Genomic DNA, 12,320 nt, shown 5'->3' on the forward strand with positions numbered 1-12,320 from the left:
TCACTCCCAGGGGCCTTGACCGCACCCAGCCGCAGGCTGGATACAGGAAGACTCCCACGAGTGCCCGCAGCTGCTACGCTAAGATTATCAGGAAAAGTAAATTCTAGACAAAGCAGTCGCGGTTCCCCACACATTGGAGTGTGGGAGCTACGGTTGTTTACAAAAAATATCTCTGTGAGCACTACAAGTGAGAAACAGCATGCATACATGAGAAATTTCCATCACATTCCCCCCTTTTGATTAAATCAACCACGGTTTAATCAACTTCAACAGACCCCCCCACATCAGTCAATCAACCCCAAATCATCAGCATCATCAACATCAGAATCATCAGAAAGGTGAGCGAACGAGGATGCAGACAGCTCAGTGGAATGAAGCAAAGTATAATGAGCCAAAGTAGCTGTGAACATGCGAGCAACCAGACAACGGACCAGGGGAATAATGCAGCAGGAGAAAACCCCCAGAATCAATAGGAAAACAGCTAGCATGCCAGCAACCTTAGTAAGCCAAGCCCGCCAGCCGGCCCCAGCCAGCCAGCCCCAGAAGTCCCATCCAGACGAGGGGACACCCGTCTCCTGAGCATGTAGTTCAGCCAGGAGAGAGGACAGCCGAGCATGTATATTAGTCATGTTATCAGAGACATCAGGAACCCAGGTGCAGCAGTGATCACCTATGAGAGCACAGACCCCTCCCTTCTCAGCGAGAAGGAGGTCCAGGGCCACCCTGTTCTGCAGGCCCATGACACGCTCGGCCTTCTGCTCATCTGTGAGGAGATCAAAACCGTCAGTGACGAGACCGGTGAGGTTCTCCAACTCCCATGCAAGCGAGTTAATCTCATGCTGGTTACGAACGGTGCCATGCCAAGGGAAAAACCCCCCCCAGAACGCCTGCCCCCACCCTATGCGTCTCTTGTCCTCCGGAACTGCAACAGCCCGCTTCCGGAGACGACGGACACCTGGGATATCAGCAGCAGAGGAATGCACAGTCACAGCAGGAATCAAATGGGCCAAATAGCAGGTACCAGACCAGTCTCTCGGCAGATAAATGTAGGATCTATGGCCACAAACCCACACCATGTCCGTGGGACACCCATAGCCCGCCCTGCTGGGGAAGGATACGATGTCCCCTTTCAGAACAGTTTTAGCATCCCACTGGAGAAACAACGAAGACATGTTAGTAAAAACAGAGTAGTTCAAGTAGATCACAGACCAGAGCGGTGAACCACTCCACCAGGTCGACGCATGGGGAGAGGTAGCATTAGGACATGGCTGATGATCCACAGAACAGGACACATTGAGAGTGAGCGCACAGCCAACAGTGTCACCCAAATGGGAACGGGTCCGAGCAGGTTGCCGCACGCACAAGGGAGGTGGGCCAAAAGGAGAATGTAGGCCCCTGAGCTCGTAAATAGTACCTGTGTGTGCACACGTGAAATTAGTAATATTAGAAAAATGCATGGGCTCTCGGAAAGGGGTCAACGGGGGAACAGTTGCGTTCGGGTATCGCAGTGTAAGCAGGGTTTGATTTTTGCGGTAGCGGATAAAGGTGTATAGAGAATCGGAGAGGGAGACGGGATGTGGGATCAGCAGAGTGTTAGCAGGGGTAGCATGAGGCATAAAAGCACACACAATACAACTAGAATTATGCAGTCCCCGAGCTACCGCGCGGGCAGCTCTCCACCACAGGTTGTCCTGGGGCCCGGCGAGGTCCTCCACCACGTGCCCACGGTGGAGCGGAGGAGCCATCACTGCTAGCGCTGGCAGCAGCATCATCAGGACCAGGAACATCTCCATCGTTGCCTCGTGGAGGGTGGACTACCTCACACGGGAGCTGATCTCAGGGATTATTCTGCCCTGTGGCTGGGAGATCAGCTGTCGGAGCCGGCGGTGGCACCGTAAGGAGCTTACAGTGACTCGCGTGGATCCAGGTAGCTCGCTCTGCTACCTTCACGGCAGTGTGAGTCACCAGCAGGACTTGGAACGGACCGAGCCACCGTCTGGCTTTCCAGTGCTTCCTGCGGAAGTCCTTCACCAGGATCCAGTCCCCTGGGTTCAGTCGGTGTAGAGGGCCTTCAGCCGGGCGCGGAAGAGCCTCCTTCACGGTTTGCCTGATCTGAAACAGAGTCTTGGAGAGATCGGCACAATAAGACACCATGCTGCTGTCACACATATCAGTAGACAAGGCTTGCCAGCGCGGAGGCTCCAAGCCTGTCTGAGGCGGGCGCGCGAACAGTGTCTCAAATGGACTGAGACCTGTTCTGGCTCTCGGACGCATGCGCATGGCCATCAGCACAAGAGGAAGAGCTTTAGGCCACGAAAGGCCCGTGTCCTCACAACATTTAGCCAGCTTGGCCTTCAAAGTGCCATTTTCTCTTTCCACTGCTCCTCCAGACTGTGGATGATAAGAGCAGTGTGTGCGCAACTGGAACCCCAATCTATTGCTGACCTCCGTCAGCGCCTTATTTACAAAATGGGTTCCGTTATCACTCGTGATTCTGGTGGGAATGCCCCACCTCGGAATGATTTCAGTCAGGAGTGCTTTGGCTACCGCTCCGCTGTCCGCATGTTTGGTGGGAAAAGCCTCCACCCATTTGGAAAACATGTCAACAACCACCAGGCAGTATTTCTTACCCTCTGCAGGAGTCAGTTCCACAAAGTCCATCATCAGGTGGTCAAAAGGGAACTCAGACGGCGGGTGAGCAGCGCTCCCCACAGGCCGGACATGGCCGACATTGTGAGCTGCACACACCAAACATGTCGCGAGGAGTAGTACCCCACCGGACGAAGCAGGTCCCCATGAGCCTGTAAAAGAACAGATGACATGAAGCCATTTTTCTCATCCACCATCTGTGTGAATGGTTTGGTTGGATCAGGCAGAGCCAGAGCCGGAGCAGAGAGGAGGGCCTCCTTCAAAGCCACAAATGCAGCCTCGGCCTCCGTGGTCCACGGGACTGGTTCTTGCGCCGCAAGGTGTGACCCATAGATACACCTGGTAAGAGGGGACTCAAGAAATGAATAGTTAGGAATAAAATTCCTACAATAACCAGTCATGCCTAAGAAGGACATCATTTGTTTCTTAGTGACGGGTTTTGGAATGTTGCGTATCGCAGCAACGCGAGAGTCTGACAGCTTCCGAGCGGAGCAGGAGATCACATGCCCCAAGAAGGTGACAGTGGGGAGAACAAACTGCAGTTTCTTCCTGCTGACCTTGTGACCCTGCTCACAAAGATGACGCAACAATGCAAGTGTGTCAGTTTGACACTGCTCCTCCGTAGGCGCACAGACCAGGAGATCATCCACATACTGCAGAAGGACCGAACCTGGGGACAGCACAAGGGAGGAGAGAGAATCACGCAGTGCTGCATTATAAATAGTGGGAGACTCACAATAACCTTGACACAGCCGTGTGAAGGTGTACGGTTTCCCTTCGAATTCAAATGCAAACCAGTACTGTGAATCCGGGTGAACTGGAACAGAGAAAAATGCATTTGACAGGTCAATCACAGAAAAAAACGTAGCTGTGGACGGTATCTGAGATAAAATGGTGTGCGGGTTAGGAACGGTGGGAGACCTGGGGACCACCGCCCTATTCACAGCTTGTAGATCCTGAACAAATCGCCACTCCACTGGTTCACCAGGGCCCCTAATTTTTTTCACAGGAAACAGCGGAGTGCGCACTGGTGAGGAGGGGCAGGGCACAATCACCCCTGCTTTTAGCAACGAATGAAACACAGGAGTTATGCCTGCCACGGCCTCCTGTTTCAGCGGATACTGCTTCTGACAGGGCCGGAAAGAAGATTTGGGTGTGATGACGACAGGCTCACACCCCCTTATCAGTCCGACGTCATATTTGTTTTCAGCCCACAGCTGCTTTGGCAGCGAGTCAAGGGCTGCTGTTGTGGAGGGAGAGGCACAAGGAGAGAGAGAGAGAAGTGAATCATACTGGCACTCCAGCCGCACAGTACGCTGACAGTGAACAGCACTAGGGAGTGCTTGACAATACACGCGAGCTGATGAGGAGTATAAAACATGTGGGTCAGAAGTGGGCTCCCAATCTTTAGCTCTGGAAGCCTTCAGCATAAATGCCCCTAAGTGTTTCCAAGCCCGGTTCGACGGTCGAGCCAGGGAAATGTGAGGTGAGGAACCTCCCCACCCTCGAAATAAGGGACTCTGAGTCGGTGTGAGTTGGACCGAGAGAGCACAGAAAGATTTGTCCCACACCAAGCACTGAAGGATGAGTCTATCATGTGTTTGCTTAAAGAACTGCTCCTCATACTCGTCATCTGGACCTTCACGACAGAAATAAGACGTGCAGTGCAAATCTGCCGCCTCCATGAAAACTGAGGAGGGCGCCACTCTAGCCCGACATAATTCCAGCCAATGCAAACTTGTCGGTTGTTGACCAATCTTCCATTGGTACACATAGTTTGGGGTCAAAGGGCAATATTTGACCATTGTGAGTGTGCTCATGTTGTCCTCCTCAGGGCCAGTGGGGGGTCCCGAAATAGACAACCCCTCAGGTCCTGACACAACCGTGAGCCTGAGTTGACACATCAGATCCCTGCCCAGCAAATTGATCGGGCATAATTTAGAGAGGAGAAATTTATGAGTGAACTGCGATCCTGTAGAGGGTGAACAGGTTAATGGAACCGTAAACCGCTCCCTCTGCTGATGTCCAGATGCCGATATGGACAGGATGGAATCCCCACTCAGTCCTGGGGCGGGAGTGAGGACACCATCCTGAATAACAGAATGGGTGGCACCCGTGTCCACCATAAAATGTACATTTTGGCCATTAACCACCAGGGTGTAAATGGGAAACTTCTTGTATTGCTCTTGTGATAGGAAGATGTGTGTGTGCATCGTCTCAGCACCTACTGTGTGTGTGTGTAGCGTCTCGCTATCTACTGTGTGTGTGTGTGGCGTCTCGCTATCTACTGTGTGTGTGTGTGGTGTCTCACTTCCCTGTACCGCTGCAGCTGAAATATCAGCGGTGTAATCCTCCGTCCCTGGGATCGCCTCCCCCCACTCGCACCGTCAGTCCGCGTGTGGAGCTTCCTTGCCACTCTCGCGTTCCTCCCGGGCCTGAGGGCATTTCTTTGCCCAGTGTCCACGTTGACCACACAGAAAACAGCAATCCCTGTCGACCGATTGACGATATTGCTTGCGCTGGCCACGTCCCCCGCTCCTGCGACCTCCTCGTCCTTTACCCCGACCCCCCGCTGGTGGGGGTCCCGAGTACATGGTCAAGGCAGCCTTATGAAGATCAGCATCCCGTCTCCCGGATTCCACTCGTAGGATCCTGCCGACAACGCCAACTGTTATGGCAATTTTATTTTAATAAAATGCATCAGCCGGCGAGTTCGTTTTGGTCTTTTTATTAAGCTGTACAGCCTGAGAAGTCACACAGTCAACAGAGTAACAGAGTGAGTTCTGCCCTCGCAGGGGCGTGCAAGCCTCTAATAACTATCTGCTGCGTTCACTCCCAGGGGCCTTGACCGCACCCAGCCGCAGGCTGGATACAGGAAGACTCCCACGAGTGCCCGCAGCTGCTACGCTAAGATTATCAGGAAAAGTAAATTCTAGACAAAGCAGTCGCGGTTCCCCACACATTGGAGTGTGGGAGCTACGGTTGTTTACAAAAAATATCTCTGTGAGCACTACAAGTGAGAAACAGCATGCATACATGAGAAATTTCCATCACACTCCTGAGCTACATGGGATGGGTGTCACAATAGTAAGATAAGATTATAAAGTAAAACATTTAAATAAGTTAGAAGTACATAATAAAAATAGAACGAATAAATAGATTAAAATAAAAATGCTAGTAAAAATGAAAAATAAAAAATAAAAAAAATAAAAATGATGGCGATAAAAACTATAAAAGGTCAATTAAAAGCCAGATTATAAAGGTGTGCTTTTAACCTCCCTTTAAAACTATCAACAGTCTCTGCGGTCCTGAGGTTCTCCAGCAGGCTGTTCCACAGGCGGGGGCCGTAGTGGCAAAAAGCCGCCTCGCCGTGGGTCTTGGTTCTAGCTTTAGGAACACACAATAAGGCGCTGCCAGAGGACCTCAGGGCCCGCGAGGGTCGATACGGTAAAAACAGATCAGCTAAATAAGAAGGTGCAAGGCCATTAAGACATTCATAAACTAATAAGAGAACTTTAAAATCGATCCTGAAGCGGACAGGGAGCCAATGCAGCGACTGTAAAACCGGTGTAATGTGGCTCCGCCCCCTGGTCCTCGTCAGCACGCGAGAGGCTGAGTTTTGTAATAACTGTAGGTTTGAAATATTCTTTATGGGAAGACCAGAGAGCAAGGCATTACAGTAGTCTAACCTACAGGAGATAAAAGCTGCATTAGCACCTCTGTACTGGCCTGAGAGAGAAACGGGCGACTCTGGCTTTATTCTTAAGATGATAAAATCCAATCTTAGTCATGTTTTTAATGTGTGGAATAAAATTTAGCTCAGAATCAAAAATCACGCCCAGATTCTTAACTGATTGTTCTGGTTTAAAATCTAATAATTTTGGTAAAAATTTCTCTCTCTGACCTTCGGGACCGATAACTAAAACCTCAGTCTTGTCCTGGTTGAGCTGCAGGAAATTCACTGCATCCATGACTTGATGTCTGAAATACAGTTAAAAAGGGTTTCTATTGGCCCTGAGTCATCAGGAGACACGGCGATGTACAGCTGAGTGTCGTCAGCGTAACTATGGAAACTGATGCCGTGTCTCCTGATGACGTCCCCAAGTGGAAGCATGTAGAGATTAAAAAGTATGGGACCTAAAATTGAACCTTGGGGAACCCCACACCTAATTTCATGGATTCCTGAGGAACAAGTATCCATACTTACATAAAAACATCGATCTGTGAGAAACGAACTGAACCAGTTAAGAACAGTACCAGAGAGGTCCACCAGGTGACTCAATCTATTTATTAAAATGTGGTGGTCTACTGTATCAAATGCAGCACTCAGGTCCAGTAGAACCATCACTGTGAGCTTTTTATTATCTAAATTCCACCTGATATCATTTAAAATCTTTAAAAGGGCGTCTCAGTACTGTGGTTCACTCTAAAACCAGACTGATGTCTTTCTAAAATGTTATTAATCATTAAAAAGTCATTGACTTGGTTAAAAACCATTCTTTCTAAAACTTTACTTAAAAACGGTAAGTTGGATACTGGTCTGTAGTTATTAAGAACATTGGGATCTAAATTGCTCTTCTTCAGAAGGGTCTTCACCACCGCTGTTTTAAAGGCAGTAGGGAAGACACCCGTCTGAAGAGAGCTGTTCATGATATTTAAAATCTGTTCCTCCAGGAATCCATGAAGTGATTTAAAAAGTGGTGTGGGGATGGGATCTAAAAGGCAGGTTGTTGATTTTACTTGGGAGAAAACTCGACCAAGAGTCCTTCATCAACCAGGTCAAAACTGTCCAGTGTGTCCTCAGGCATGGACAACGGTTCAGCTGTGTTCACTGATAAAACCTGTTGGGGTAAAAGACTAGACCTGATGTCCATGATTTTAGTTCTGAAGTGGTCTGCAAAGTCTTCACAGAGAGCGTCTGTCGGCTCCTTAAAAGCTTTATTAAAATTAGTGCCAGTTAAAATGTTGAAGGTGGAGAAGAGGAACCGGGGGTTGTCTTTGTTGTCTGAAATAAGTTGAAAGAAGTGGGAAGTTCGGGCCTGTTTAACTGCATTATTGTAAATTTTGAGTTGTTGACGTAGAATGTCGTGATGTACAGTCAACTTGGATTTTCTCCACCTTCTTTCAGCACTCCTGCAGTTTCTTTTTAGTTTGATGATTGCATCGTTTTTCCTCCACGGGGGTTTGAGATGGCCCTTGATTGTTTTGGTTAAAAGTGGAGCTACTGAATCCAGACTGGACTTCAGCTTACTGTTAAAATCGTCAACAATAAAATCACAGGGTGCAGGTAAAATCACAGCAGGAGTGCTCTGTAAGATCTCTATAAAATCTGCAGCCACTTCAGAGGTAAGGTAGCGTTTCCTCACTGTTCTCACCGGGGCTTCCTGCTGGTTAAAACTGGTGATGTTAAAAAACACACAGTAGTGGTCAGACACAGCCAGGTCAACAACAGAGGACACACTGATGGACAGACCGAGTCAGAACCAGGTCCAGGGTGTGTCCTCTGTTGTGAGTTGGCTGTGCGACATGCTGTTTAAAATCTAAACAGTTTAAAAGGTTTAAAAAGTCTCTGGACATAGAGTCCGAGATGTCGTCAACATGTAAGTTAAAGTCACCACTTATTAAAATTCTGTTATATTTAGAATGAATTATTGTTAAAAGTTCTGAAAATTCACTGATAAAAAGACTGGAGTACTGAGGGGGTCTGTATACTGTTAAACACAGGATCGGGGGACTGCTAAAAACAAAGACGTGGTGCTCAAAGGAGCTAAAACTGTTAAAAGCCACTGCACACACGTTGAATGAGTTTTTTAAAATGGAAGCAGTCCCTCCACCCCTCTTACCCTGTCTGGTTGAAAATAAAAAGTTAAAACTCGGTGGGGAAGCCTCAGTGAGGAGAATAGGTGCGTCGGTGCCGCCATGTCTCAGTTAAAAGCAGACCGTCTAAGTTATTGTCTAAAATAAGATCGTGAATAATAAAAGATTTGTTTAAAAGAGAGCGCACATTCAGAAGTGCCATATTAATAGTAGTGGGGGGGCTGAATGTGTGCTCTCTGTGGAGTTTCACTGTTAAAAGAGTCCTTTCTCGTTTAAAAACAGTCCGGGGGATGTGGTGTCTGGAGGAGGTGAGGACAGGGTGTACCGTGTGTGGTGTGTCCGGGGGCAGTGAATGTGTGTGAGGGGTGTGTGCGGCGTGTGGTGGATGGGGGGGGGCTTGCAGGTAGTCAGTCAGTGGGGGATGTGTGGACTGTGTGCTGAATGTTACCTGCTAAAATGGAGCTGCCCAGCGTGCTCGGGTGAAGTCCGTCCTGGTGATAAAAAGCTGGGCGGTTCCAGAAAAGGTTAAAATTTTCAATGAAATAAAAATTGGAGGCTGTGCAGGAGCGCTGAAGCCAGGTGTTGAGGCCGAGCAGTCTGGAGAAGCGTTCAGCGCCCCTGGAGAAGGTCGGCAAAGGTCCAGAGATAAAAACCGACCTTCCACACCTCTCCAACAGGTTAAAAAGGTCTTTAAAATCCTGCTTGGTGACCTCCGACTGCCGCCGGGCCGTGTCGTTAGTCCCGACGTGGACGATGACCCGGCGGACAGTGGAGGGGAGGGACTGCAGGAGCTCCGGGAGTCCGTGGAGGATCATGGGGACAGTAGCACCAGGAATACGCTGCGTGATGGCATTAAAAAAGCGAATATTCCTAATGCTACTGTCCCCAACCAGGAGAGTCGTGGGGGAAAAAAGGGGACGGGGCGGGGGCGGCTGCGGGGCGACGGTGTCGGTGTCTGGGGCTGGGGAGCGCTCCGCTGGTGCAGCGGCGCCGCTGGCAGCAACCTCGCTGCTGGAGCAGTGGTCCTGGCCCTGGTCCCGGTTCTCCCCGCGGTGGTGGTGGTGGCTCTCGGAATGCCTCCTCACCGCCTCCCTGATCAGCCTCAGGCGGGCAGCGGAGGCCGCGATCCAGGGCGATCGCCGCCGCCCCGGGACCGGGAGCGGTCCGGCTCCAGGGCCGCGGCGGAGTGATCCAGGGCCGCGGCGGGGAGCTCCTTCTCCGGAGCCGAGGTGGAGTGGGCCAGGACCGCGGTTGAGAAATCCGTCTCCGGGCCCGGGGTAAAATGATCTGGAGCCGTGGCGGAGCGACGGCGGTGCCTGGTGGTGTCTGGCAGCGTGGCTTCCGGGGTGTCGTGGCGGCAAGCGGCAGGCCTGCCAGAGGACGTGGGAACAGCAGCGGCTGCAGCAGGCCGCGGACCCTCACCACCCGCCGGGCTGTCGTCATACTGCACTGGGGCGTGGAAGCGGTTCGAGAGGGGCAGTGGAGGGGCAGTGGAGGCGAAGCCGCGGTGGGCTTAGGCTTGCGGCCCCGCACCACCACCTCCGCCCAGGAGCGCTGATGGTCCGGAGTAGAGCAGGAGGGGGCCCAGGGAGCTGGAGCGGTGGTGTTGTTCATGAAGGACGAGATGAGTGTGGATTGTCCCTCGACTAGCATCCGGGCCTGCTCCAGCAGATCGTCTTTTCCCCTGAGCTCCTCCGACAGCCGGCGGATGTCCTCCCGCAGGTCGGCGGCGATCCTGTCTGCCTTCACGACCAGGGGGTGCAGGTGAGGTCCGCGGTGCAACGCTGCGGCCATGTTGGGCTGGCGGCACGGCCTCACACACCGGTACCCACGGGCACGTACCTCTGTCCCTGGTGCCCGGGTTCACTACTGGTGTAACCGTGCCGCCTTCATGCTGCCTCGCCGCTCCTGGTTCACCGCTACCGGATCGCCACTGGTAAACCGCCGCTCCGCTTCGGACCCAGAAGCATCAGTGCTGCTGCGCGCTGTGTCTCGATGCTGCTGCGCACTCCTCCCCCTCCTCCTCCTCCTCCTCCTCCTCCTCCTCCTCCTCCTCCTCCTCCTCCTCCATCTCCTCCTCCTCCTCCTCCTCCTCCTCCTCCTCCTCCTCCTCCTCTTCCTTGTCCTGATTGGCCCAGTCTGGTCTCAGCAGAGTCTGACTGAGACTCTGAGTCTGTCAGTCTGCTGCCAGGCTGGAAGTGAAGCTCTTTCTCATCCTGATGGACAAATGAAGCTTTGTGAAGCTCTGGAGCCTGGATGGAAGCGTCTCCACACCGTCCTCTGTGGCGCCACCTGGTGGCCAAAAGTCTGCAGAGCAGCTGGAATGAAGAGCTCCATGAAGGTTCAGAGTTCAGTTCACTGCTTCTCTCTGGTCACGTGACCGTTCTGCTTGATGTCAGGATGGTTGAGGTGATGTGAACAAGTGATTCTGAGGGTGAAAATAATCTGTTATTGAACTGATGAATAAAGTTTCCTGGACTGAACATGAGCTGTAGGGCGGTCTGCTTTTTGAATGACACCAGAGAGGCTTCCTGTGACTGACAAATTGTGATGTTATAGTAAGAATTCACTGTGGAGATGTTTGTGTTTCTGATTATTGAGATAAAGCCTCTTCCTTCCAACACGTTGTCAGTCTGGAGTCATAAAGGCTCCTGGGTTCTGCAGGTCTGAGTCTGCACCTCCACCCAGCAGAACCCAGCTGGTGGAGACAGGACCAGCTGGTTCATGGTGGATCTGAGCAGGACCAGGGCCTCATCACATCCCAGGTTGTCAATACAGACCTCAGTAAACCTCCCTTTGGCGTCACAAACACCCTGCAGTATGACGGAGGGAAAACGTTCTGTTCAGGGAGCAGATGTTTTTGTGGTTCTGCAGGAGGAAGAATTCTGACGTGGCTTCATCAACAGACTCCAGCAGGACGGAGAAATGCCTGAAGACCAGAAGAGCAAAGCTACAGGTTTCTCCACCTGCTCCTGTCTGGAAGTGGATCACTGAGATGAGGTTCATCAGCTCATCCTCAACACTGAGGACGGTCCAGCAGAACCCTGCAGAACCAGACCGGAGCTCCCGACTCCATCCAGGGGATTTTTCCTGGAGCAGACTCTGTAGAATCTGTTCTCCCAGGAAACACTGAAGACTGGAGTCACATCACCACCTGTGCATATTGTTGTTGTTGTTGTTCCTGGAAAATAAAAACTGTAGAACTTTTAAAAACATGTCATTTTTTAAACTTTCCTGATGTTTCCACTTATTTTTGCTTTTATTCTTGAAGGTTCTGTTGACGTTTAATACATTTTCCGTGAACTCCTGACTTTGTAAGACATCTGTTTATGATTAATATCTGTCTTTGCTTAATAGTGGAAAACAATGATGTATTTACTGAAGAGAGAACTGAATAGTGATAATGAAGTGTTTAGCTATATAATGTATATTAGACTCATGTTAAATCAGCATACCAGCTAGCTTAACTTTTGTTAGCCAACTAGCTTAACTTTTGTTAGCCAACTAGCTAGCCAACTAGTTTAACTTTTGTTAGCCAACTAGCTTAACTTTTGTTAGCCAACTAGCTTAACTTTTGTTAGCCAGCTAGCTTAACTTTTGTTAGCCAACTAGCTTAAAATTTGTTAGCCAGCTAGCTTAACTTTGTTAGCCAACTAGCTTAACATTTGTTAGCCAGCTAGCTTAACTTTTGTTAGCCAGCTAGCTTAACTTTTGCTAGCCGACGAGCTTAACATTTGTTAGCCAGCTAGCTTAACTTTTGTTAGCCAACTAGCTTAACTTTTGTTCACCTACATTGTTTTTGTTGTGTCTGTGTGTGTGTGTGTGTGCGTGTGTGTCTCTGTGTGTGTGTCTCT

At 50.5% G+C, this 12,320-nt stretch overlaps 1 protein-coding gene across 2 annotated transcripts in view; it reads right to left on the reverse strand.

Annotated features, from left to right (window-relative positions):
* The window catches only part of LOC115408993 (tripartite motif-containing protein 16-like), an 85,766-nt gene that overhangs the window by 59,820 nt on the left and 13,626 nt on the right, over positions 1 to 12,320 (reverse strand). The gene's annotated exons all lie outside the window — the stretch shown is intronic.

The sequence above is a fragment of the Salarias fasciatus genome, chromosome 22 (assembly GCF_902148845.1).
Source record: "Salarias fasciatus chromosome 22, fSalaFa1.1, whole genome shotgun sequence".
NCBI classification, from domain to species: Eukaryota; Metazoa; Chordata; class Actinopteri; order Blenniiformes; family Blenniidae; genus Salarias; species Salarias fasciatus.